Below are 25991 nucleotides of genomic sequence, written 5' to 3' on the forward strand. Positions count from 1 at the left end.
TATTTCAGTCTTTATTCTACAATGTTAAATGAGAGCTAAACTTCAATTTCTTTCCTTCAGTTTCATAATTTTATCAGTAGTCTGAGTGCTGCTTTTAAAACAGGAGAGGTTAAAAGAGTTAGTCATAATGGAAAAAAGAATACAGCTAATATTTTCAGCATTTTTATAGGTAGCACTACACTTGGATTTGACATTACAGTTCTCCTGTAAGAACCTTTATAATAGTCTTTCAGAATACATTTAGTGATAGTTCTGTAGTATGGATGTAATGGTATTTATCCACAAGAAGTATTGTAGTGGGAAATAGTGAAATTTCCTGTATTCAGCATAATGAAATGCTTAGTATATACTCCACACTTGCTTACTCTGATCTTAGCCTCATAGTACATTTTAAATATTTTCTTCTAAGAATTATTTTAAGATGCTAGAAAGCATATAATTTTAGAATAGATTTGGGCTTCAGGTTGAATCAGAACATTTCACTTTAATTAATAAAAAATTAATAAAATTAATGCATTTGAACATTTTAAATATCAAAATTATTCTAAAATATAAGAATGGAAATTAAACATGGAAATCTATAGATCTTCTTCATGCTAACTTTAGGGAATGGATATAAATCTGATCTGCATGAAGATTATTAAATAAAAATAATTAACATTTTTTTTATAGACAGGAAAATGTCTTATCTTTTTAACTCTGCTCAAAAGAAAACAGCACAGATTATGGCATACAGCAATCTGCTGCATAACATAAATTATATCTGATGAATATTATTAAAAATAATACCTTCATTTTTATGTTGGCTTATGTTTTTCACAGTGTTGGAGACAGAACTCATGGCTTGGTACATGCTTGGCAAGCACTTTATCATTGATTTATATCCCCAGCCCTTTTGCTTTTTTTCCTTTTTCTTCCTTTCTTTTCGAGACTGAATCCCATCAAATAACCCAGACTGACCTTGAATTTACAGTCCTCCTGTATCAGTCTCCCCAGAAGCTGGGATCACAGGTGTGTGTCTTCTTATGTCTTTCATATATTTGAATAAAACCACATGTTAAAAATCCTAGTTGTAAGTAATATATAAATTCCCAGGTCATACGCTCAGTAAATATACATAGTATATAATATGTAAAATTTTTGAAATAATGTTTTTAAAGCATAAGTGGATAATTCTATGCCATATTTATCAGTTTTTGAAGGAAACTTTCTATTTTTTAAATATTTTCTCATGAAAAGAATAAAGGGTTCCTGCATCATTTAAGTAAGCTTTGAAAGAAGAAATGAAAAGCACCAGGAGTCTTAAAAAGTAGTACTCAAATATGATCATCCCATTTTTATTGTTAAATTATATCTCAAATATGGATGACTCTCATACACATATATGTGCTTTTGGGATTTACAAAAAATTAAGTGATGCTTAGAAAAATTTCATATGTGGGTGGTATAGTTAATTACTAGTAAAGAAAACACTGAAATCTAGCTTCCCATACTTCTCCTGGGAAGAAGGTTTTAATTTGAAGTAAATTTACACATTTTTCTAAACGAGCTTTCAAAACTAACAAAACCTTCAACCTTGTTTACTCTGTTCTTGCTAATATCTGAGTTCCAATATTCCATACAATTTATTCTCACCTTCATTTCATTCAACATTCCATCTGTCTAGCTTCCCAACCCTTTCTATACCCTCTTGAACTCATGGTCTCATTGTAGCAAATACGCCTCACATTTGGTTTTGAAGGTTATTTGTTTTTGCTTTGTTTGGTGTTTCATTTAAATAAACCTACTTTTCCACAGCTTCATGACTGATTTTATCATCTTCACCAGAAAAGAGTTTTGTTTCATTTGGTTGGTTTGATTTCTTTCATTCAAATGTACCATATATAGCACACCTCAGCTATTGGGGTTAGTGTCATCTTATTTGCCCAATTCTGCTGTTTCAAAAATAACTTCTTATTACTCTTACTTTAAAAATCCTTTAATGAAAAATCAGCTGAAAAAAGAAATGAGGAAAACTATCCCATTCGCAATAGACTAAAAAAAAAATATTTGGGAATCAATCTAACAAAAAGGTGAAAGACCTCTACAATGAAAACTACAAAACACTAAAGAAAGAAACTGAAGAAGACATTAAAAGATGGAAAGATATACCATGTTCTTGAATGGGTAGAATTAATATTGTCCAAATGGTCATATTACCAAAAGCACTGTACAGATTTAATGCAATTCCTATTAAAATGCAGTGACACTCTTTGTAGAAATAGAAAAGCAATCATGAAATTTGTTTGGAAAAATAAGAGGCCCAGAATAGCTGAAGGAATCCTTAATGAGAAAAGTGATACAGGAGGCATCACAATATCAGACCTTAAATTAAACTTTAGAGCTATTGTAGCAAAAACAACATTGGCACAAATGAGACATGAAAACCAATGGAACAGAGTAGAAGACACACAGACATATCCACATAAATACTAGACATACTCACATAAATACTTATCTCATACTAGAAAAAAGCACCATAAACATATATTGGAGAAAAGATAGCCTCTTCAACAAATAGTTCTGGGAAAACTGGAAATCCATATGTAGTATTATGAAATTGAAACTCTACCTCTCACCCTACACAAAGTTCAACACAAAGTGGGTCAAGGACCTAGGCATTAGACCAAAGAAACTGTGCCTAGTAGAAGAAAAAGTAGGCTCAATTCTCCATCTGCACAAGGCTCCTAAAGTGAAAGAAGCAAAATCAAGAATCAATAAATGGAATGGTATCAAAATGAAGCTTCTTCACAGCAAAGGAAACAATAAAGATTATGAACAGAGAGCTGACAGAATGGGAGAAAATCTTTACCACCTGCATCTAAGATACAGCATTAATCTCCAATATATATTAAATATATATATATATATATTGAAAATATATATTAAATATATTCAATATATATTAATATACATATATTTTTTAAAAACTCAAAAAGCTGAATACCAAAATAATAATAATAATAATCCAATAAATAAATGGGCAAAGGAACTGAACTGGCTCTTCACAGAAAAATAAATACAGATGATCAACAAATATATGAAAAAATATTCAACACCTCCAGCCATTGGAGAAATGCAAAACTACACCAAGTTTCCATCTCACTCAATCAGAATGACAATTATCAAGAATACAAGAGTGCTCACTTTGGCAGCACATATACTAAAATTAGAATGATACAGAGAAGATTAGATGATCCCTGCGCAAGGATGACATGCAAATTCATGAAGCATTCCATGAAAAAAAAAAAAAAGAATACAAGGAACAATAAATGTTGGCAAGGATATAGGGGAAAAGATTTGCTTATACTTTGCTTGTGGTTCTGCACATTGTTGCAAACACTCTGGAAAGCAGTATGGAGATTCTTTAGAAAACTTGAAATGGAACCACCATTTGACCCAGTTATCTCACTCTTTGATTTATACCCAAAGGACTTAAAATCAACATACTATAGTGACTCAGTCACTTCGATGTTTATAGCAGCTCAATTCACAATAGTAAGCTATGGAACCAACCTAGGTGCCTATAACAGATGAATGGATAATGAAAATGTGAGGAAAAAAAAATATGTGTATATATATATATACACACACACACACACACACACACACACACATACAAAATGAAATATTAATCAGCCACAAAGAGGAATGAAATTATGGTGTTTGCCAGTAAATGGATAAAATTGGAAAATATCATGGGAAGTGAAATAAGCCAATCCAAAAAATCCAAACACTGAAGGTTCTCTCTGATATGTGGATACTAACCCACAACAAGGGAGGGTGGGAAGGGGAAGAATAGAAGTTCACTGGATTAGACAAAGAGGAATGAAGGAAGGGAATGGGGATGGAAATAGGAAGATAGTAGAATGAGTTGGACATAACTTCACTATCTTTCTATACGAGTACACTACCAGTGTAACTCCACATCATGTACAACAACAATAATGAGATCCCAATTACAATGTTATACTCCATATATGTATAATGTGTCAAATATACTGTCATGTATATCTATAAAACAGATACAAAAATTAAAAAAATAACTATATTGTTCGATGTGCTTATATTGGGATCTTCAGGTTAATTCCATGCAAACGTAAATGTTCAGAAAAAAGTTCATTATCTCTGTCCATTGTACCTACTATTCATCATCAGTGACAGATGAAACACCCCTGTAAAAATTCCACCTAATACTCTTGGCCTCTCTTGAATTTGGCATCGTAATTTAATACTTTAATAACCTTTTTTTCTGTATACTATCTATCTATCTATCTATCTATATATGTATATATATGTATGTGTGTGTAGGCATATATATATATGTGTGTGTGTGTGTGTGTGTGTGTGTGTGTGTATAGATAGATAGATAGATACCATAAATGTTATATCCTGAATCCTGAAATTTGATGTCATCCTGTTTCAACACTCCATTTTTTTTCCATTTTTCCAGCTTATTTATTCTATCTAGTAATACCATTTTAATGAACATTTGACTCATTTGAATTCTTCATTGTACAAAATAATTTTCTCTAACCATTCCCAAATTTTTATAGATCTGGTGTCTTTTCTTTCTCTAATTCATTTACTTCAAATTTTGTTTTTCCCCAAGTCACTTTCACTGTTAAGTACAATTATCCTTTATTGTTTTATTTGCAAAAATCATTGCTACTTGAAATTTGTCATGTATTTGTTTATTCAGTGGTTTCCTCTGTTATCAAAATATAGGCTCTCTGAATACAAGGAATTTTTATTCTGATTTCCCTTTCCATCTCAGGGCTTGGCAATTAGTAAGAAATAAGTAAATATTTTTTTTATTAAATAAGTTAATGAATGAACTAGTTGTCACTTTCACTTTAGTCTACTTATTTAAATATTGTCAGTATTCTCCATATTTTTAAAAATTATGTATATTTTAGTTAAAATTGAATTATGTATTTTTGTTTCAGTCTAGGGACACGTCATGACAAATACACAATTATTCTGCAAAAATAAAACTATGTAAAATCCTTTGTTAAGTTTGATATTTAAAAATAATAACTCTCATCCTTATTCATCAAACACAATATTCATATAGATATGAAATGCAGATGGAGAGTCTCAAAAAAACTATGAATGGAACCACCATAAGACCCAGTTATACCACTCCCTGGTATTTATCCAAAAGAACCAAAATCAGCATTCTTTAGAGATGCAGGTACATTAATGTTTATAGAAGAACAATTCACAACAGCCAAATTATTCAACCATCTCAGGTGCTATGAACAGATGAATGAATAAAGAAAATTAGGTACATATATACACAATGGAATTGTACTTACCTATAAAGAATGTAATTATGACAGTTTCTGATAAAAGGATCAGAGAGGAGAGTACAATCCTAAATAGAATAAGGCAGACTCAGAAAATCAAGGATTGAATATTTCTCTCATTTGCAGAAAGTAGAGAAAAATTAGGGGAAAAAGTGAGAGGCAGATCCTATGAAAATAAAAGTAGAGACGAGGAAAAGGAAGTAGGGGTAGGCAGGAAAGATGGGGAAAAGGAGAAACTAGAGAATGAAATTGAATGAACTATACTATGTACATATACGAATATACCACAGTGAATCTCACCTATGTGTATCCATAAAACACCAATTTAAAAATAAATAAATAAATAGAAGAAAACCAGTAGAGTGGAGGAAAGGGAACAGGGGGAGGGAGGAGGGCAGGTAAAGAGGAAATGCTGGGAATGAATGGAACAAATTATATTCCATGAATATGTGAATATTTCAAAATTAACTCTACTATGATATATTACTATGATGCACCAATAAATTATTTTTGAAGATATTAAAGTCAAAGATGTTAATTTTAAAATTAAGTACTACTTTCTGAATTTGTGTCATATTCTCTTAAATAAATGTTGTCAATAAAACTAACACTCTGAAAAATTAAAAACAATTGAATACTGTGTCAGGCTAAGTAAATGTTTAATAAACAGAATATGCAATGCAATCTATTTTCATGAACTAGCTGCTTATCATAAGGTATACTTTTATAAATAAAGATTTTTGGGGTTACGTATACAAACTCACATAAGGGAAATGGAATGTATGATCCAAGTGATTTTTTCCAAATTATTTATTTATTAATTGGTACAAGAGATTTAATTAAGGGACACTTAATCAACGAGCCCCCTCCCCAGCCCTTTTTTAGATTTTATTTGGAGAAAGGATCTTTTTAAGTTATTTAGGGCCTCACTAAGTTGCTCAGGCTGGCTTTGCACTCACGATCCTCCTGTCTCAGCCTCTAGAGCTACTGGGATTACAGATATGTACCAGTGGGCCCAGCTGTTTTTTTTTTTTTTTTTTATTTCTAATGTTGGTGAATTTCACTTAATGCATTTGATTCCTGGAAATTCTAAATTTTGTATATGTGCAATTCTACATTTTCCTGAATTATGAGAATCACAAGTCAAAGGATTTGGATCAGTTTGAAGAGAGATTTTGATGTCTTTGTCTTGACACTCATTTCTTTGAAGCAAATTTACCTAGTTTTAAATAAAAAATAAAGACATTGGCATAAGAAGTCTTAAAAGCACACTGTTGTACAAAGGTAAAGTATTATTGAATAATAACTCCTTGATTATATGTATATATATATATATATATATATAGTTAATATTGTACTTAATATATTTATGTTAATAAATATCCATGTTTATGTTAATATTATACTTAAATAAAATCAGTATAATAAGGTTCATTACACATTATATAGAAACATCTTTCTATGTCACATATTTCATATATTGTACCATAGTGAAGTGTGTAATCATATAGAAAATACCATCCATAGAAGCACCATAGTTCTGACTCTCATAGTCTTTGAGTGACTTTTTTATTTCTCATCATCTTGTCTCCTAATACTTTCTATTTGCTTGAATTTCTGCAGATAAATTTAAATGCATCTCCTTTCAGATTAAGAATAAATTATTTGTCTTATCTTGTATTTCTGTGATTCCAATGAATATTCTATGACATGCCACATCTCATATGCAAACATTTGTTTCAAATATTTAGTCTAATCAAGATAAAAAAGAGTTTAATTTCCAAATGAATTCTGCCAATAACATATGCCTTTACAGTAACCTTCTTTGTTCATCCTAAAACTACAGTAATAGCCTATAATGATATTACTAGAAGTAGAAAATATAATAACAGTAATGACTATTATAATAAAACTTATTCAAATTTCTTGTACTGCTGGATTTAATTCAGGTATGTTATTCCTATCAATTAATTTAATACTCAGAAATATTGGTTAAAATAGAATTCCAATTACATAAACAAATAAACTAGTTCCACACTATTCTCTTAATTACTATGCTATTCTGCCCCTTTCTATGTCATGTAGAGTGATTGGTTTTAGTAGTACCTTGGCAGTTAAGAGTTTCAGGATGATGTGATATATTTGGTGTCTTTAATGGGGAGAGGAAATGAGAGATGAGTAAAACTGTAGAGAAATAAGGCAGAATGGAAACAAGGAATTCCATAAACACTGTGTGGACATAAGATGTAATACAGGCTTAATGTTTTGCTTTTAATATCTGTCTTAAACATTCATTATGAATATGTAAAATATTTGGAGAAGTAACTATCTTTTATAATTCATATAGCCTTAGACTTTTAAATTCATGAGTTACTTTAAAATAAAATATGCACTTAATGGAACAATATTTGATCAACAAATAATGTTCATTATATTCCCATAATATGAAAAGAAATCTCTGTCATAAATGAATTAGTGTTCTCTGCAGGAGTATACTTTTCCATCAGAAGCCCCAAACATAAATTTCCATTCAGCAATGGTACTTTCTTTTCAAACATACTTATTCCATCCATGTAGACAGTTCATCTTTCCCTCCTGGAGAGGGACACCCACAGATGAAACCTGATGTTCAAGTTCACTATCGGGCTGTTTATCTCTGTCTCCTTACTGAAATAATTCTATTCACATTATAGTTTTTAGTTACCTCAGTTCATGGAAATATGTCAAGTATTTTTGGACCATATGGAATACATATATGGAAAAGCACATCTCTGGGTTCTGTCAGAGCTCCATCCTCACGGCCATTTCTTCTAATCTTTATCATGTCAGATTAGGCCCCAACTTCCTTAATAAGACTCCCATAGCACACATGAATTAAAATCAAGAATCAATAAATGGGATGGATTCAAACTAAAAAAGTTTCTTCTCAGCAAAAGAAATCTGTGAGGTGAACAGAGAGCCTAAACTTGGGAGCAAATTTTTACCCCTCACCCATCAGATAGAGCACTAATCTCCAGAGTATATAAAGAACTCAAAAAGCTAAACACCAAAAACAACAACAACAACAACAAATAACCCAATCAATAAATAGGCCAAGGACCTGAACAGACACTTCTCAGAATAGGATATACAATCAATCAACAAATATTTGAAAAAATGTTCATCATCTCTAGCAGTTAGAGAAATGCAAATCAAAACTACTCTAATAATTCATATCATTCCAGTCAGAATGGTAGCTATTATGAAGACAAACAACAATAAGTGTTGGTGAGGATGTGGGGAAATAGGTACACTTATACACTGCTGGTGGGGCTACAAATTGGTGCAGCCAATATGGAAAGTAGTACGGAGATTCTTTGGAAAACTGGGAACCACCATTTGACCCAGCTATTCCTCTCCTCGGTCTATACCCAAAGGACTTAAAAACAGCATACTACAGAGACACACCCACATCAATGTTTACAGCAGCACAATTCACAACAGCTAAACTGTGGAACCAACCTAGATGCCCTTCGGTAGATGAATGGATAAAAAAATGTGGCATATATACACAATGGAATATTACTCATCAATAAAAGAGAATAAAATCATGGCATTTCAGGTAAATGGATGGAATTGGAAAAGATGATGCTAAGTGAAGGTAGCCAATTTAAAAAATAAAAATTCAAATGTTTTCTCTGATATAAGGAGTCTGACTCATAGTGGGGTATGGGGGGGAGTATGGGAGAAATAGAGGAACTCTAGATAGGACAGAGGGGTGGGAGAGGAAGGGAAGGGGCTGGAGGTTAGCAATGATGGTGGAATGTGATGCACATTATTATCTAAAATACATGTATGAATCCATGGATTGGTTGAATATACTTTATATAAATTTATCTTACTTTGAAAATATTTATAAAACATGATTTTGTAGTTAGTCATACTTAAGACTTTCAGCCTCACAAAAGATCAAAAATTCTGTTTTGTTTTTATTATCAAACCTCAAAAGAAATATATTTACTAAATTACTTAATTTTAAAACTTATTCTAACCTGATTCTTAAATGAAATCAGAATATATGTTAATACCTATCTCCTATTTTCCTAGTTATATGTTTAAAATGTTCATATATTTAAATAATTATTATTACATAAGAAGTATTTTAATCAATGTCTTGCATCATATTTTACTTAAAATAATAGATAATGGAAGCAAAAACAGTTAATGTTAATATATACTAATAGAATCTAGCATTTGAAATCCATTAACTTCAAAAATGACACAGCTGATATGTGCTAGTTTGTATATCTAGAAATTTAAAGGAATAAAATATAAATGGGGAAAAAATTATATAAATTTCCTTAAAATTTAAGGAATAAAATATAAATGGGGAATAAATTATAGAAACTTCAAAATATTAATTTTATATCAATAAAGTAAAGTTAAAAGATATGAACAGTGTGAAATGTTTATATTAGTAATGATAAGTTATTTTAATAAAATACGGTTGCCCTCTTTTGAAATGCTATTGAGTCTAGATTTTTATAATTCAACCATATCATTTTTAATATGCATATCTCCACTATGCAGCATGGTTTTTTTTAAAACAAATATCTTTTCCACTTTCAGTAGCACAAGAAATATATTTGAAAAGAGAGTCAATGCTAATGTAGCAACAAGGTAACAAATCTAAACATGTATGTCAGAAAAGAAAAGTTACAGTTCTCATGGTAACATTATTTCATCAGCATTATACAGCTGAAACAATAAAATATGTATTTAGAAACCTAACTGGTAATTTAAAATAACACATGTTATATATATTAAATGAGGATAAGTTAGTATCCCTAGGAGGTCCTTAACTTATCTAGCTTTGCATGAGCATGTCTTAAATTAATAACATTTTACTACTAGAAGGTTCTAGTCTATAGCTCTAGTCATTCTGTGTTTGAATTCCTTTGCCATTTCTCTCTTTCATGGATTCACTATATAACTGTTACAAACAATTGGAAATACGTTGAGTTGATAGGCTTTATACATTATTGTATTGCCCTCAGCATTTTTTCTAGTATAATGTTCTGCCATTATCATATTTCATGATAATCTGATAACTCTATATCTGATAGAAAAGCTATACCATTAGAGTATCCAGATGCAAAGCCTCTATTCTTGAATTCTAAGTAAAATATTTATGAACTTATTTAAATAATAATGAGGTGGAACACACACAGTGCCATCCTTTAAAAATTATGTCACACATGTAATACCAGAGGGACTCCTCATTATAGGATACCAAAGTTTCCAGCTGAGAATCAGATTCCATGTCACACAGCTCTAACCAAGTTATTTAACTGCAGGGACACATTGAAGTAAACGTATCTACCTTCTGATTTATAAAAATATTATCCAAAACACTTTATATAATTATATTATAAAAATATTATCAAAACACTTTGATATTATCCAAACACTTTGATATGTACATTTAAACATACATACATATGATATTAATATTTCAATACTGAGGTGATTTTTTAAAAATCTGATAATGTTAGACTTAATTTATGATGTCATTGAAACATACAGGTAGTTTATTCATAAGCTGTCTCATATAAATCTATAAGGTTTAAGTTTAAATTTATCGTGAGATGGTTTCTCTATGGACAACTTTGAATTACAAATATTTTCATTTTTACATTGTACAGGTTTTTTAAGTGCCCAATGAAGTTCATGAAGTTGGAAAAAATAAAAGTCACATTTTATTTTTCAGCTGAATTTGTAGTGGAACTCTCTGCTATTTTATTTTCTGGTTCCAGTTTTATTCAATATAAATATGCCTACTGTTGATTTGTGTTCTGGTTTTCCTTCTCTACACTGAATGATAAGGGCATAAAAAGTTATTTGTATTCAATTTTTTTGATAGAGCACATAACCATATAACTGAAGAAAGCCCCAAAGTGGGACATTCTTTTTTTATGTCTCAGTTTTAAGTTACTGGGAATACTCAATATGAAAGAACACTTATTAAAAAACACTTTCTGTGTTTGCACATTACTAATGATTCTGAGTAAGGGCAGAAATACAAAAGAATCCATTCTTTACCTTATATTTTATTGGAAATTGAATTGTATAGTCTACAGTTTGAACATTGAATAGATTAGCAAAACACAAGGAAGTTCCTCTTAATTAACAAGCAGTAGATTATTAACTAAAATTCTTATACATTGTAAATTTTTAAAAATATGAACCATTGATGTTACCATCACAAATTTAAGTGCAGAAGAGTCTTCTGTGGCAACTACACCCCAAATCATTTTCAATTGAGTACTAGTTTCTTGATGCTGCTGTACCAGGCTTATGTAAATTTAGTGTCATAAACCTTTATTCTGGTATAACTTCAGATGTCAGAAGTCTAAGATAGTTTGAAAAAACTCAGTCCCTTATAAACTCTGTTTATGAGATAATATGCTCCCTGTCTTTATCCAGCTTCTACAGGTTTCCTGCAATCCTTGGTTATTGGTCCCTTTTTTCATCCCAAAGTCAACAATGATGCATTTTAGAATCTTGCTCTCTTTCTCGAGTACCTGCTTCCATTTACAAATATCCTGTTCTCCCTCTATTTTGATACTCATATTGCCATTTCTGACTCAGACCCTCCTGATTCTCTCTTGTAAGAATACTGCTGATGCACTGTACTTACTTGATAATCTAAGGAAATCTTCATATGAAATAATATCATTTCAAGAGTCTTAATCATATTGGCAAACAAGGCAAGAAATTCACATATTTCAGGGAGTATGTAAGGTAACATATTCTTATTCTGGGGAGTAGAAAGTGTATATCTTCGGTCAGCCATTATTCAAACCACCAAAGATAGAAAGTGTTGGGGTGTGTGTGTATAGCAGGAGAAACACTGGAAGGGCAGAGTATACTGATTAAAGTTAGGTGTCTCTTTGGTGGGAGTCTTCATCCTACTAATAATATTCTTATTTCAAACTATAAATTCAAAATTACAGAATTAGGAATTAGGTACATTGGTAGAATCAATCTACTTTAGCAAAAAGATAAAATAAGTATATCTAGGAATGCTGACTGACAGAAATTTTGAGTCCTTATATGTAATATACTTAAAATACAAAATTAATAGTCTTTATTAAATTATTTCAATTTTTAAAAATGTTTTAATATATATTTTTAGTTATTGATGGACCTTTAGTTTATTCATGTATTTATATGCCATGCTGAGAATCAAACCCAGTACCTCATACATGCAGAACAAGCAATCTACCACTGAGCTACAACTCCAGTCTGAAATCTTTCAATTTGGGATGTTTCCTCACAGGACTAAATGATGATTTTCAAAACTCTAAAATATAAAATAATGAAAAGGAATAACTTCCATATGGATAAAAATAATAACATTCAAAGATTTGAATCAGGTCATTATTAATAAGAAACTACACAGTTAAGTTCAACTCAATTGAGAAATCAAAGAACCACAAATTTAAATAGAGTACAGGAATATTCCAATTAATTATAAATGAGCAAGGAATAGGTTTGTAAACAGGATGGGGAAGTCAATTGGACTTCCAAGGAGATAATTTATTTGCATATCTATAAATAAGAATTATTTGCATACCTGAGACCACTGATGCTGTCTATAATCCTAGCAACTCAGGGGGCTGAGGCAGGAGGATGGCAAGTTTGAGGATAGCCTCAGAAACTTAGCAAGACCGTCAGTATCTCAGTGAAACCCTGTCTCAAAATTTGAGAAATAAAATGTGCTGGGGATATAGCATAATTATAAAGCACTATCCTGCCCCCCCCCAAAAAAAAAAGAAAGAAAAGAGAGATTTGTGGGCCTATCTGTGATATATAATCTTCAGAGTCATGAAATATTTCAAAGCCACTTAATTATGTTATGGGAGTGGCTATTCCATCATATTTACAGTTCATATATACAGTCAACAGAGCATATATACAAGGGAGTGGGAATCTGGGAGGGTATATTTAAACCTACCTATAGATTTAGTTCATCAATTTCAAATACTTTAGTTATTTGAATTTTGATATCTATTAGCATACTGTTGTTGTTAAAGATATTTTCATACAATGCACTTTTTCCAAATAGAGTAGGAAATATAGCAGTTAGAAACTGTATTTCTAACTTCAAAGGAAAGCATCCTACTATGAAAATAATAATCAAATAATATAATGTCTTCAATTTGTTTCCAACCTGAATTTTTAAACCTCAGTTTAAGTGTATTGAAATATTGCTTGACAGAATTTTCTCCATTGTTCATGAAATCTTATGGCTTAAAAGATTTTTATAATTATATTTCTTTTTCAAGTGTGTGTGTCTGATTCAAGCTCATTTACTACTTTTTTTGGCAGCTTCCTCATGTGTAAATGAGAATACTGAACTCTAATGATATCATAATTATATATACTTACTGACAATCAAATAAGAGTATTCATGCACAAACCATAAGGATCTTGCTTTGCTCTTCAAACACTTGTGACTATCTTATTGTGTAATTGCACAATACATATATATTCTGAATATTTAAGCTGCTGTATTTCTTTACCCCACCCCCATCTATCATCAAGAGCATGTTTTTTTCCAATTAAAATGTAAATTTCATTGGTAACAGAGTGGAGAAAATTTAGTCTAAAGTAATGCATCACCAATTGGCAAAATATATCAAGCAGTATAATTTCTAAGCCATGATTGCAAAATTATATCATTGAAGTATAGAAACAAGTAGAATCTAGTTTCTTTAAGATATGTAAAAATTATAATTGTAAATGCTAATTTATCCCCAAACTGATTTGAGAAGTTGTAAATGAAACACGGGGATGTTTAGGAGAATTAAGAGTGTAATATTGTCATTTACTGAGTTTGGGTATTAACTTGGGGAACACAGAAATAGCTTGACAGGTCTGATATGGTGGCATATAAGATAAGGGCAATAATGGAGAATGGAGAGAATTGTCTGTCCTCTGTGTTCTCATCAGAACATGGTTTAAAATCATTCCTATTTTTCCAACTGCCAGTTCTGTGTTGCTAATGTTTAGAAAAGTCTCCTTATATTATCTTTAAATATCTGTTATCTTATCCGATTGTAGTCTTTAAATACTTCCTTTTCTTGGGTCATGTAGGCATGGTTAACATTTTATGTTTTGATACAGCTTTATTTTGGCATTTAGCGTGGTTCAAAACTGTGCAGGTGTCAAAACAATGAATTTCTGGAGGCTATTTTTTTTTTCCTTTTCTCTTTTTAAAAGTCTGGGTATTGTTAACATCAACAGGAAAAAGAATTACAGTGAAGCATAAAGTAGAAGTGCAGTTTTTGTTCTTTATAGGTAGCTGGCAGTAGCTCTCTTAATTTACTATTGTAATAAAACAGAGATGACAATGCTTTTCCTAAAAGGGAAAAACATATTTTCTAATAGTGGATAGGCCAAAGTGGTAATATTTTTAATCACAAATCCCACTTAAACAGCATGATCCCAGATAAATGTATCGGAGTATTTTACTATGTGAGTTATTGTCTAAGCTCTCAGTAGCCTACTGTAGTGAGAGCAGATGGTTCGAGTTTATATCTTTTGTGCTTCTCAGTTATTGATGTGGATTATATGAGAAGATAATTGGCAGGGTTTTTCACATAATTGATATAAAATGCTACTTAGGCTCTTCTCCTATTGGTCAAGTTTCTAGGACATCTGCGACAACAATCTCCTGGATTACATACAGAAAAGATATAACTTTTAATCATCTGTATGCTAGCAGCAAAATGCTATAATGCATTATAATTTTTATGTGTATTTCACAAACTAAAATAAAATAGGCTCAGTCTTATAAAAATTGCTTGATTCAGAACTGAGAAATCACTGATTTAAAAAAAAAGTATGTTCCTTCATTTTTCCCGATAAAGGAGAGTAGGAAAATAAGCAAAAATATAAATCCAGTTTAAAGGGAAGGAAAGGAGAGCAGTGTATTTTTAAGCTATGCTTGTGGTTCCCTGATATTTCTCCATAAATGTCTTTCTTCAACATAGGAGAATATGGTGATTTCACTTTTATCAGCATCTCTTTTGAGGTTTGTGAAACACTGGTACAAATTTGAATAATGATAATATTCATAAGCAATTAGAATACTGCAGCACCTGTTTAAATGGGTGAAATGTATTATTTTGTTATCTCCTCCTTTCTATAGTGTCCCCATTTCCCTCAATTACACAATCTAAATATTTTTGATCTAGTAATAACAATGACAAGGTCAATATTTAACAGATTTTAAATGTACAGATCTCAAGAGGTTCAAATACATATATCCACATATACAGATAGTTAAATAATAGAGAAATGTATGGATATCCTGACCCTGAAGACAAAATGTCCAAAGACGAATTTACTTGATTCACTTTGAGAGACCAGAATATAAAATTCAGGAAAAGATAAATATGTATTCACTAAACAAATGATGCCAAACCAACTTAACTCTGATTCATTATAATTACTATAGGGCAATTCCAGCCAAATTAAAGAAAACCTTAAAATGTCATTATAGGTAATATTAGAAAATATATATCATCTGTGTGCTTTATGTAGCTATATTTAAACTTATTTCAACCATACTCAAAATGTGATGGGTTTGGGACAAATCAAAAGAGTTCTGCCTTTGAAGCTATGCTGCCAATATATATATATATATACACTACGGTACTCTTGTTGCATATATATTTTCTTAGAACTGATTTAACTATTCTTTCTTCCACTCCAAATGTCTATTTCCTTAGATTCTTTCCTGTGTTTAAGTTTCATTTAAATAAAATAAGCCAACTACATTTCATAAATCACATTATCCTTAGGTAACTTCCTGTATCATTCCTTCCACTTTTTAAAATTATTCTCACTACTTGCTGTCTGCCTCTGGCCAGAATCTCTACAGGACAATATTCATTTGTTGTTGATGTTGTTGTTGTTACCAGGCACTGAACGCAGAGGTGCTTTACCATTAGCTACATCTCCAGCCCATTTTTAAATTTTTATTTCGAGACAGGGTCTCTCTAAGTTACTGAGGCTGGCCTCACATTGCAATCCTCTGGCTTCTATCTCCATGTCAGTGGGATTATAGGTGGTGTCAGTACTCCCAGCTACAGTATAATATTCTTAATACAGTTTACTGTTCTGTTAAAAATCATGAGGAAAACCAGGTGTGGTGGCGCATGCCTGCAATCCCAGCGGCTCTGGAGGCTGAGGCAAGAGGATCATAAGTTCAAAGCCAGCTTCAGCAAAAGTGAGGCACTAAGCAACTCAGTGAAACCCTGTCTCTAAATAAAATACAAACTAGATCTGGGGATACTGCTCAGTGGTTGAGTGCCACTGAATTCAATCCCTGGTACTCTGCCCACATTCCCCAAAAAACATCATGCATAAAAGGGAATGAAAATTTGACCCAAAGCCTAAAATAAAAAGATGTGAAAATTATTAATAAAAATGAATGATCCACGTGGTTGTTTGACAGGAAAAAAAAAAACTTTTCCTCATGTAAATATAATAAAATTATAATATGGTATGAAAATATATTTTTTTACTTTTGTAGATGCTCCTGAATAGAATGTTCAATTGAACAACTTTCCTCTAGGAGAATATCCAGGGATTCAAGATCCTTCCATATCTTTGCTTTGGTATTTTCTTCAGAAACTAGAAAAATGAAACTGTAAGGATCATGTATGGAAATCACATACTGACTTTTTTCATTCTAAAAAACTTTCCATTGCCCCAAAATGAGTAACGTGACCCAATATAACCAGAACTCCCTTCAGAAAACATATTCTAGTAGAGTGTTTGGAAAAGATAGGTGAAATGTGTGTGAGCCTCTAGCTAATTCCTGACACACTCTTCAACTTCTTCTCTCCCTCTGGCTGTTTCTTCTTTCATTAAATCCAAAGTAAAAGATTTCATTAATTCATATTCTAAGCCTTCTTTGAATCTTATCACTTTATATACTTTCTTGGAAAGATCATCTCTATTTATGTCTTTAAATTACATGTCTATACAGATAATTTATATATTTTTAAAATTTATACTCAATAATTTTGAACAGACCATGATGACTAATGAAGTACAATTCATACATTTTAACAGGACAAATTTATAAACAATTCACCAAATACTATACAGATAATTGAAATTTGTATGTACAGAGGGGCAAAATTTCTCTTAAACCTAAGATCTCATTATGCTCATATATTGAATTTTGAGCTTTTTCCTATTTTTCCATTTACTGTCTAATTTTTTTCTTCAACTGCATGTCCGGCCTCTACACCTGCCAATCTTCTAGCAACTCGAGGTCAGTGTGTTTGAAACTGAACTGTACTCACCCATAAACCTGTTCCCTATAAATAAATAAACTAATAATGAGCTCCTCTAAATCATACTACAAATAAGAATTTATACACACTCCTCTCTTTTCCTATAGATGGGTTAAAATTCAAGTCAACCTAATGACAAATTCAAGACAACCTAACAGACAAAGTACAGAAAGAAATAACTAAAAATAAAATTATTGTTTCTCATTAGTGAGTAGAAGGGCAGTAGGAACCCACATTTCTAAGTGCTTAGAATGTAATTTTATCTGCATTGGAGGAGAGATATTTAATTTATAAAATCCTCTCTGAAGTTCTACTATATAGCCAATGTGACTTCTTAAGAATTCCTTATAATGTTTATTTCTATGCATTTTTTGGAGCAATTGATGCTTAAAACTCACTTCCAGAAATTTAGAATCCTGGTTTCTTTATAAAATACCAATAACTTGAATGCATCCTGAGAAAATTAACTTCAGAATAATTTATAACATATCATGACATGGAGTTTTTAGTTGAAAATCAGTAATTATAATTCAAAGTGTGAACGTAATTGCCAGTTAAAAATATAGTCCCATTCTCAAAAAAGGTAATAATTACAATGGACAGTACATCCTTTGCATGTTATAAAAAGAGAAGTCAAGAATTAATGAAACTAACAAGCTAGAAAATAAAGTAACATAAGGAACACCAGAAGTGGCTCACAATATTTAATATGGCAAGCAGAAGACGGAGGCATTTGTGATCATCCTCTTCAAATATGTACTAGCTAAGCTTTGCCAAAGAGAATATGTTTATTATTTGTTCCAGAAAGCAGAACTAGGATCCAGAGTTATGAAATACCAGGGATTTATGTTTTAGTCTGCTCTAAGACTTTTTATAAATAAAATGGATTTATATGCTGAATGTTGGTTACACAGACATTCTTCATCTACAACTGAAATCATTCCCAGTATGGAGAATGAATTGGAATATTTAATTTATAAAATTCTCTCTGAAGTTCTGTAACTGCATATAACTATGCCCATTAAGTAACAAAGTACAGAAAGATACAACTAAAAATTAAATTATTGTTTCTCACTAGCGAGTAGAAAGGCAGGAGGAACCCACATTTCTAAGTTCTTAGAATGTACCTTTACCTGCAATAGAGCTCTTAGTGTATGTCAGAGTTCCAGCAGATTATTCTGTGTTCTGTTCTCATATCTTTAAAGGAAGGAACTTTTAAAGATATAATCCAGTGATCATTATGGTTGAAAAGCATTTTAATGATGTGAGCCTTTATCTAAAAGAAAGACATGTTATTTTTTTTACACATTGTGTGAATAAGGCTTTCAAATTGGGGGTCTTACTATTTCACATTTTATACATGTGTAGGAGAATAGCTTTGATCTTTCCCATATTCTCTCCATAGAATTCATTTTAAAGGATGTTGCTGATGAAGACATTGGTCAATGTTAATAAGTACATTTTAAATTACTCCCTTTGGATTATACTCATTAAATCTATTGCATAAAATTATCCAAGGAAATATTCTTTTATCCTCACCATGGTAAACTAATACCTAACATAAATTTGGGAGATTTAGACTTGAGAAGTATGTCAAATTTATTTATAAGCCTGATATTTTATATAAATAACTTTACCAATTACTGAACTATTCCTATTATTCCTATTATTCATAATAAACTTGCTACTTATATACAAATTCACAATTATTTGTATCATTAAATTTTGTGACATAATTTGGAGATATGCTACATTATGTATAAATTAAGCAATCATAGGTGATGATACCTTATGTAATGGCTTTTCAATAATTTTCATATAGTCTTGGACAATTTCACCTTATATTAGAGTCTAAATGAGTAATGGTCTAGTTTATAATGTCAGACTAGTGCTCAACTCGGTCTTAAAAAGAAAAAAAAACACACTAAATAATAATATTAGTTTAGTAAAATCCTTTTAATTTCTGATTATTGCATTCTAATGGTTGCCACATTCATATATTTCAAATTAACAAATTTTTTTATTTTGTCTTTTCTCACCTTATATTTTAGCATCAGCATGTTTTAAAATTAATTTTTCAAGGTGATATTACAAATAGCATATATACATATTTCATATACATACATATATATGTGTATTATGTAACCATTTATAATATGAATATACACTAATAAAAAAGTTTTGGATAGGGTAAAAACTGAATTTCATTATTGATACTATCAATTCTCTCTAGGATATTATCTTCTTTCTGAAAAGCCAGAGTAACTTAGAGGTTAAGACATCTTCAAATATATATAAGTTCATTTAAGTTAGCTTTAGGCAGAATATAGAGAAGTAAACCTCTGTACTCTGTTGCTTAAACTGATAGATTTACTACCAAAAGTTTTTTTTTTAAAATAGATATTCTTTTTCTCCTTCTCAGAAGTGTAAACATTTTCAAAAGTTTATCTCATAAAAATATTCTTTAACATGGTCATTCTTTCTTATTCAGCTACTCCACATTATTAGCTATTATATTAAATTGATCCTGAAATTTTTATGCCAACATCAGACTGATACCAAAACTCACCATCCTCTGTTCTTTTCAGAAAACTATATAAGTTTGTCAAAAGATTCCGCCATCCTCTTATATAACTCTCAGATCCTCCAAAAATCCTGACTCTTCCACTCCCCACCACCCTCAATTTTAAAACCCATCTTTCAAGCTTACTTTTTCTTAAATTTACCTTCAGTTGCTTGTTATGGGAGATAAAGTTAGCTTCTGGCATTGTTGTAGGGTTTAGAAGAAATAATTGAGTGAATCTCACAGAGGTAAAGTTGAAAGTATCCCTAAAATCAAAGTACTGTATAGAGTCAAGAATTCAGAAAAATGAATGAGTTTATAAACTAGAGAATGAGGTAAAACCTGGTCTCTCCCTGGAGCCACTTGGCATTTTGAGAAAGTCAATACTTTTCTTAATATTCAGCTTAAATGTGTAGCTGCCTAACAAGTGTTCTATTGTGATTTCTTATGCCAGAATCACATTTTGTTCTATATGCTGTAATAAAACACTGACATTTTCCATTTACAGATTATGTCCATATAATTCATCATAATTATCTATATGGTGTATTACAAACTTCATTTGAATAAAAAAACATATTTTTCTTATTTAAAACTAAATCTTCGTATCACAATACAGTAACTATCGAATAATAGACATTCTGTGTTTATTTGTTGAAAGAATTAATAAATTAATGCATTAGCAAATATTAAGAGGTGAAGATCTGTATAAGGAACTTAATAGTATAAAATATTAAATGGAGTATATATGTTGGCATGAATTCTGGAAGGATACCTTGTCTGTCACGGTTGTTCCTAGTAGGGTTTTATACATTGCTTATGGCATGGCATGTAGAAAAGTTATATTTATAAGACCAGTACATGGTGCATTCATTGAAAGAATGTTCCCTGAGTGCCTATTATGTGGCTGGGCATTGTACTATATGATAGTAGTGCATGGAACAAGAAACAGAGTCTTGGCAAAGAGACTGTCAATAATCAAGACAAACAATACACATAATAATTAGGAATTGTGATTTAAAAAAACTAACAAAATTATAGTATGCATGAATTTAAAATGATTGAAACAGTGTTTGGCACAGAGTAGGGCCTCAATGGCTATTTATCCTATGACAAGAAAATAATAGGAGAAGGGAGATATTGAATAGATTGTCCAAAGAAGTAAGCATTGGCACTTAAGTTCCAATGGAAAGCAGAAAATAAAAGATAAAGAAAAATCAACTTAAAAAATACTGACAAACAAAACAGCTTAGTATATTTAAATCCAGAAAGAAGGCCAAGAGGGCCACACTGAGCCAGGGAGGAGGGGACAGTAAAAGTCCTTGAATACATTCCATAACGAGAAAAGACTGCAGGATATTAAGCAAAAAGAAAAAAAAAATACTTTACTTTTTTGCTGAGAGCCATAGCCAAGTAAGAATGACGCATGGCATTTTTGTGTTGAAAGGTGACCCTGCTCAGGGATTAGGGTGGCTCCAGGTTTAGGGCAGATCCTGCTGGGATTAGGGCATAATCTGCTGCCTCAGGCACCCACTCCTTGAGTTCCCATTGAGTTCTTGCGGGGTTCTGGGAGAATTGGTACACAGCCCGGTGGAGGGAGTGTATTTTTCCCAAAACGTGCGTGTAGAGTGTCGGTGAGAGTTTGGGAATAAAGAGTTGCTGTTGGAATCTACAAGTTTTTGTGGTGGCTCGGTTATTTTGTGCCCAGCGAGACTGCGGCATTTTTTCAAAAAAGATATCTGACTATTTTGAAAAATGGATTACAGAGTAGAGAAAATTGAAAAGTTAAAAACATTTTTGGCAGTTAGATAAAAATGAAATGACTATAATTTACTACTTTAGTGGGTATGAAGTGAGGAAAATGAAGTCAAAAACAATGACTCAGATCAGTGGTGGAACAACCATGAGGATTAAGTTAACGCATTAGCATGGGTTAGAGTATAGGATGTGGGGGTGTTATCATATGGAAATGATTGGAAGGCTGTCACCTATGAACTCTTCATGGAAAAATTATTATTAAAAGAATCATTTCAATTAATATTGCATGATTCTCAATGATCACCCCCGTTTTCTCATACAAATTTCTATTTTTAAACTCTTAAATTTGAACTCTTAATTCCACTTTAGATTTCTTGGATTATACTGTCTAGTAATATTTTTCAAAACAAATATATGTATATGTAATTCTGGAGGCCTTGGAGATTCTGAAAACTTGTGTATATTGAATGGAAATAATATCATTGAGAAATATTATTATACCTTCAAAACAAAACTCTTTTGTCCTCTTTTTTAATGTTTAAAAATATTTTACTTAAATATGTTCAACTAATAAAAGCATTATGCATTTGTTTTAGTATATTCAAATTTACAAGGGGATGGAAAGAAAAAAATAATATCTGTAACCCCTTGCTCCCATTTCCCTCTCTAGATCTATCCACTGTCAGTCTGGTGTATATTTGTCTAGTCATTTTTCTCTCATAATATGTATAGGATCAGACATATTTTTGTTTCACAGGAAAGATGCACTTTTTGTGTAAAACCCTCCCCTGGGAGCAGAGCAGTAATATAAAATTTTCTAAAAGTAGGTCCCTATGTTCATTTGCTTATTTAGAAACTACCAGAGCTGGATTTGAGGTACTTGGGCTCTAGTTCTGGTTCTGTCACTTACTGGATGTGAGATTTGTATGTGTCATCCATTGCTCTGGATCTGTCTTCCTGCATTAGAATTCTGATTGGATCTAGGAAACTAGATATGAGCCTGTACAAGAGTCATGAGTCCTAGCTCTTGGGTCTTGACTTCTATCTTTCAAGGATGAGACTAAACTGGAAACTTTAAGACAAATCCTATCAGAAGTGGGGAGCCTGTCTCTTTTAAAAAATTTTTTAAATACTTTTATTAATGTAATTCATAAACCATGTGATTCACACAAAGTATACAACTCAAGTTTAATAAGTTGCTAGAAGCCTGTGCAGAACTGAAGGAAAGTTGTCATGATTATGTTTCATTATGCCTAAAGGATTAAAATCAGTCAAGGGTAGAAGGATTTAGAGCAGAGTCCAGGAGGGGCTCCAAATGTAAGAGTTTTAAATGTACTAACACACGGAGTCAGGACAGGGTTACTCCCTTGGCACTGATGTGTGACAATATATACAAAATTTTGCAAATCACGGAAGCTCCCACTAGCTTTAATACCAAGAGTATTTATGGGTTTTCCCTCAGACACAATGGCTGCCCACATGGCTACTCTTAGTTCTAGCCTTTCAGGAGTTTCAGCAAAAAAACAGTTGACCCATATGAAGCCCCAGTATGAGTCACATTATCACTGCATGGTGTGATCAAGGACCCCACCCAAACAAAGGGACTCCTGCCGCAGTCTGGCTGGGCACACAATCACGAGCCACCACACAGCTTGTAGATTCAAACAGCAACTCTTTATTCCCGAACTCACACCAGCCGTCTACAAACACGTTCTGGGGAAATCCACGTTCTCTGCCCAAATCCACGTTCTCTGCCCAAATCCGCGTTCTCTGCCCAAAATCCACGTTCTCTGCCCAAATCCAAATCCACTGGGCTTCTATCTCCAAAATATACTGTCTAAATCCCGTGAGAACTCAAGGGGAACTCAGGCAGCAGGATACGCCCTATTCCCAGCAGGAATAATCTTAAACCTTAAACCTGGAACCTAAACCCGGAACGCCCTAATCTGCCTTGGTCCTTGAGCAAGGTCACCTACATTCAATGTCACTGCAACATGGGGTACGCTGGCAAGGAAATTGTCATACCTACTTGGCTAATGGCTCCCAGCAGACTCCTATTTTGATATTTCCAGTGTATACAGATTACTTACCAGGATCCTAGAGCAAAGACCCAAACTGGATTGGGTAAAGGTTTAATTCTTAACTGTATAGTATTTTCATCTTTTACATTTAAGTCTTTTATTTCCTTTTCTTGTTTCCTAGCCCTTGTTAGATGTTCCAGCACAAAGTTAAATAGAGTTAGTGAGAGTGAACTTCTAGTCTTGTTCCTAGTATTAGGGAGGAAAGCATTCATGTGTCACTATTGCATCCCTGGGATAAATCCTACTTGCCCAGACTGTATAGATCTTTTTGTACATTACTGGATTTGGCTTGCTAGCATTTGTTGAGAATTTCTGTGTATTACATTAAGATTATTTTTCTCTGCCTTAACATTATTAAAGTGATATTGTTAAGTGATGTGTCTTGCCCACGGTTATTTTCACTTTCTACTTTTTATACTTGGGATTTGAAGGAAGCTCTATCAGGTATTACCAGCCACATGACACAAAAGGTCTAAACATACATTTTTAGATAACTGCAATCAATACGCATTCTCTTATCTTCTGCTTTTATACATTTGCAGTTAAAAAAGTAAAAACCCAATGGGCCAAAAGTGGACAGTTTCAACCAAGCCTGCTGCTATTAGGAGACATTTGAAAGAATCACAAAGAAGTAATTGTAGTCTAAAGGGCATTGGGGGATCTGAAGAGACACTGTAGAACTCTGATCAGGAGTTTTTATTTTCCTCTAAATGTCAGAAAAATTGATGAAACTCCTCCCAGTGCAGCAATTGAGAGGGAGAGAAGGGACCTTGAAAGCAGTTGTTTTGCCTATTAGAGAAGTTCATATCTTCATAGTCCCACATACATAGGGGTCCACACACCAATAATTAAAACCAGAAACAACTAAGACAGAAGTGATTCAACTGATGTACTCATTTCTTTAAAGTCCCAACTTAAAAAAAAAAAAAAAGCAGACAATGACAGATGCTTCTCTGCAAAGCGTTATCAATCAGTACTGACACAGAAAGTGACCTCTCCAGTGTCAAAGTGGCTTGGATCAATGGCCAGGGTCTTTTACTGAGGTGGGACACAGAAAAGGATCAGGGAATGCCATAGAAAAGTACCATAGAGAAAGTTTGAAAAGGCTAGGCAAAGGTATTTTTCATGGCAACATTTAGCTAAATGTCTAAATGATTTCTTTAGGAAGAAAATTTGATAAATAACCCAGTTTGATTTGGGTACATGACAATTTGAATAAGTTTTTAATATATATATATATATATTTTTTTTTTTTTCTTGATTCTATAGTGCGAATCCAATCTTCTTTGAACAACTGGTGTGGTTGTTGCTATTGTTGCTGTGATTTTAGGGATGCCAGCAATCTATCAAACAATCTCCAAAATATGTAGCAAAGACATCTGTTCTGAATGGGGCCTTCATGAGGCTATTTCTGTTCCATGATGCATCCCATTCTATGCTTTAACATGTTTAACATTACATTTAATATATGATCATGTTTATTTACTCATTGCTGATGTGAACTTACTTTATTGAGAAAATTGTGGCATATACTTTTATTTCTGGTTGTGTTCAAAATGGTGTTGCTTTAAATTTATTATGTGAAAACCTTTTTTTTTTTAATTTATTATGTACTCAAAATGGTGTTGCTTTAAATTTTATTATGTGAAAACTTTTTCATTGGGAAATAAAAATAAATGCATAATCATAAATTTTTTTCTAAAGTAAATAGTTACTCTAGATACTATTTTGTTTAGTCATCTAATTTTGTCATATATTTATTTTCATAATCTATATTTATATAATATATGAATAAATGCTCTTTTTTCATTGCTTATTTAACTGTATGTCTTAAATATCATGAGTTTCTCTTCATTTTAGATTTCCATGTGGCTTGATT

The 25991-nt window shown here is 31.9% G+C and overlaps 1 long non-coding RNA gene and 1 other non-coding gene across 2 annotated transcripts in view; both read left to right on the forward strand.

Moving 5' to 3' along the window:
* The window catches only part of LOC131423233 (uncharacterized), a 68170-nt gene that overhangs the window by 32503 nt on the left and 9676 nt on the right, over positions 1–25991 (forward strand). The window lies entirely within an intron of this gene.
* On the forward strand, positions 3179–3284 carry LOC124075585 (U6 spliceosomal RNA). Its single transcript, XR_006846110.1, has one exon. It is a non-coding gene; the product is annotated as a U6 spliceosomal RNA (small nuclear RNA).

Source organism: Marmota monax, unplaced genomic scaffold (genome assembly GCF_021218885.2).
Source record: "Marmota monax isolate L192 unplaced genomic scaffold, Marmota_monax_Labrador192_F-V1.1 WCK01_AAM20220418_F8-fsc00113, whole genome shotgun sequence".
NCBI classification, from domain to species: Eukaryota; Metazoa; Chordata; class Mammalia; order Rodentia; family Sciuridae; genus Marmota; species Marmota monax.